The sequence below is a fragment of the Hyaena hyaena genome, unplaced genomic scaffold, assembly GCF_003009895.1.
Source record: "Hyaena hyaena isolate Hyena2069 unplaced genomic scaffold, ASM300989v1 scaffold_948, whole genome shotgun sequence".
NCBI classification, from domain to species: Eukaryota; Metazoa; Chordata; class Mammalia; order Carnivora; family Hyaenidae; genus Hyaena; species Hyaena hyaena.
This window is the reverse complement of record NW_024081583.1, coordinates 13206-16881: the sequence shown is the minus strand read 5'-3', so window position 1 is coordinate 16881 and position 3676 is coordinate 13206. Positions and strand designations below refer to the sequence as shown.

The 3676-nt window shown below is 36.6% G+C and overlaps 1 non-coding gene across 1 annotated transcript; it reads left to right on the top strand.

Moving 5' to 3' along the window:
• Window positions 1-2816: 2816 nt before the first annotated feature.
• On the top strand, window positions 2817-2921 carry LOC120223104. The gene has a single exon (XR_005526201.1). It is a non-coding gene; the product is annotated as a U6 spliceosomal RNA (small nuclear RNA).
• Window positions 2922-3676: the final 755 nt, after the last annotated feature.

Sequence of the window (3676 nt, the reverse complement as noted above, 5' to 3'; positions counted from 1 at the left end):
TATTTACCCTCCAGATGTACCTCATTATTGAGACTATTTCTGTGGTCTTCTCATCTGAGGCATTTTAAGATGATAGATATGAACATATCCTGAGAAGTTATAGCCAAATAATAAGTAATCCTTGAATGGTTGCTCCTTAAACTGAATACTAAAGAGGAGAATGAAGTTCAGTAAAAAACACATACACCAAAGGTCAAGTGTTCTTACATAAAACATTAGATTTTAGGAGAAGAGAATTTAAAAAAAAGGCTCATGATGAACAGAGAAGAAGAGAGGCGAGGTAATTAGAAAAACATGATAGAGCACAAGAAACTGCAAAGTCTCAGAGTCAAGGGTTTTCTAATCAGTATAACAGAGGACATGAACATTTCTTTCCATCCCTGCAGTGAAGAAAGAATAGAAACCTAAAAACTCAACCTCGAGTATCCCTACGGAATTTTGGTGATAATGACATTTCACTATAGGTTCGTCGATTGTAACAACTGTGCTACCTGGCGTTACATGTTGCGTGTGGGGGAGGGACGTTGTGCATGTTGGGGGAGAGAGGGTGTGTGAAAAATTTCTGTACTTCCTGTTCAATTTTTCTGTGAACCTAGAAAAACTCTAAATAATAAAGTTTATATATAAAAAAACTAAAGATCCTCTGCTAACTGCTGAGAGCAATGTGGTCAATGTCTTCCAGCCATCCCAAAGGACCCCAACCAAGATTCACTTGTCACATGGAGGGAGTGGTCCAAGAAGGGAGCAATGAAAACCATGACTCTCTTGATGCGTAGACATAAAATCCCTTGGCATCACTTCTATTCCATTCAATTTTGAAAAGTCAGTTTCAGAGCCAGTGCTGGTTCAAAGAAAGAGGCAAATGACTACCCACCTTATTAGGAAGAATGGGAAAGACCTGGTGCTCAACTTTTAATTAATCTTGGGAAGAGATCTCAAGAGGGCACTTGGCAAAAGCATCCATTTATATTAGGTAATTGAGGTTAATCAGGTTAATCAGGTTAATTAGGAACTGTTTTATTAGATTTGACCTAGTATTATACCTTCTTGTCTGAGTTGGAGAGGGTATGAACTCAAGAACATCATCATCATTTTAGAAAAGTAAAGTAACTAAATTGCTATATTTTATGTCTTAAAAACTACATAAACTATGGTAATTGAATAAAGAAACAAGCAAATTAAAATTGGCAACTCAAAATTCATCCATCATTCAAATTTAATTTCCATGGCATGGAATCACTAGCTTTTATAAATTAAAAATATTGTTATAAAGTTACATAAAGTATATTGAAGGAAAATTAATTCTTATTATATTTGGTGCAGAATATTTTTTCTAAAATTACAGATAAAAGGTTGTGCTACAAATGATAAAAATAGAGAACACTACTATGATAGAGAATAAAGTTTCTCCACAGGTTTCCATGCTCTAATCCTCAAAACTGGTGAGTATGTTACCTTACATGGTAAAAGGGAATATGAAGATGTGATTACATTAATAATTTTGAAATGAGGGGACGCATGGTGGCTCAGTCAACTGGATATTCAATTCTTGATTTTGGCTCAGGTCATGATCTCAGGGTTTGTGAGATGGAGCCTTGCACCGAGATTCTTTCTCTCTCCTCTCTCTCTGCCCTTCCCCTGCTCATGCTCCCTCCTTCTCTTTCTCTCTCAAAATAAATATATAAACTTTAAAAAAAAGAACTTTGAAATGAGATTAATCTGGATTATCTAGTGGGCCCACTGTAATTCCATGTGTCTTTATAAATTGGGGGGGAGGGGAAGTCAGAGGAGTTGTGATGATAGAAAGTAGGCAGCCTCTAGAAGCTGGAAAAGTCTGGAACAGAACCTTCCTTAGAGACAACAGAAAGAACACAATCTTTAATGTAAGCCTCAGAAGACCTAGTGCAGATTTCTGGTATTTAGAACTGTAATGGTACATTAAACCACTACATCTGCAGTAATTTGTTACAGTGGCAATAGAAAGCTAGTAAATTATCAAATATTTAAAAGTGGAAGTTATAATTATTTCCCTAAAATGACAGCTCACAACCAATGAATCATTAGAGAAATTTTAAAACTAATTTGCATGCTAAATTAGTTAACTACATTGATGTTATCCAACGAAGTCATCTAGGATTTAGAAAGTACGGCTTTTAAGTAATAAAGGTGGTTGAAGGCAAGTAAAATATGTTTTGAAAAGCATGTGTACAAATACAAATTCTCTTCTGGGGCATGTTATTCAATCAATTTTAACATGTTAGGAACACACACAGACATTCAATGGTAAGTTAAATATAACCTATGTATAAATACACCTACGTATAAATTAATCTATGTATAAATAAATATATTTTAAATAAGTCAAATCTGATAAACACTATTTTATTCTAACCTGTACACTAAGATATGGAAGAAATGTCTTTTATTTTGAATATTTATTTATTTATTTTGAGATTGAGAGTGGGAGCTAGGGAGGGCCAGAGAGAAAGGGAGAGAGAGAATCCCAATCAGGCTCTGTGCTGTCAGTGCAGAGCCCAATACGGGGCTCCATCTCACAAACTGAGATCATGACCTGAGCCAATATTGATAGTCAGATGCTTAACTGACTGAGGTGCCTCAAGAGAGAGAAGAAATTCCTAATTTGTGAGTTTAGGGTTCTCCTCCCATCTGATAGTTGGCAACTTCTAGTTTGTCAGGGTGAGGCGGCATATGTGTGCACGCAGGCTCCCTCTGTTCTCCTAAATAACTTAACTGGTATGCATGAGAGATCTTTGTAGATCTATAGAATTAATTTACCATTAAAAGAAAAATGTGTGTGCTCACTTCCACAGCACTATACTAAATTTGGAAAGATACAGGGAAGATCAGCATGGCCCCCGTGCAAGGATGACATGCAAATTTAGGAGGCGTTCCATATTTAAAAAAGAAGGAGGAGGAGGAGGAGGAAAGAGAAGAAAAGAGAAGAAAAGAAAGAGAAATGAAAAATTGAACATGTCAACATTTTTTCATCCTCACTTATGGGAAATCTGAATACATTTCAACATCACAATGAAAAGGAGAAAGAACAAATAGGCATAGCCAAGAAACGTGCAACCTAATCAGTTTCTATCATACGTGAACTGGCCATCAGCGAGCCTATTTCTACACTTGATACAATGAATGCCTAGTGTGTCATCAGCCTGCCACTGTTCTGTTTCCTATCCTAATTAGAACAGGAGCTCTAATATTATTTATTTTAAATTTATTCTAATGAACAAGGTCACTTGCCTCCTGAAAGCCTTTTTAATTCTCTACAGTTTACAGAAGCAAGTCAAACTTGTTAACTCATCTTTCTAAGTTCTTGCCTACCTTACCTTGTATTTCTAATTCTCCAAATATTTTTGTTAAAAGCAGAAGGCACAGCCTGGAACCATGTTCTCAGCATTCCTCTACTTCTCCTGGCCTGCCCCACCTCATCCACGTTCGATAAGGTGTTCAGAGGATACTGGATGCTCGCCAGATCCCATAAACTGTAACTGTTTAGGGTGGTGTTTCTGAGGATATAGAATAAACCTTAGGAAGTTGGCAATGTGAGCTTCATTTATAGATGTGACACTTACCACATGTCCCAACATGTGGACACTGTAGGGTCTTGTTTTCCTGACCCATAAAAGCAGGAGAGTGTTGGTAGCATTCA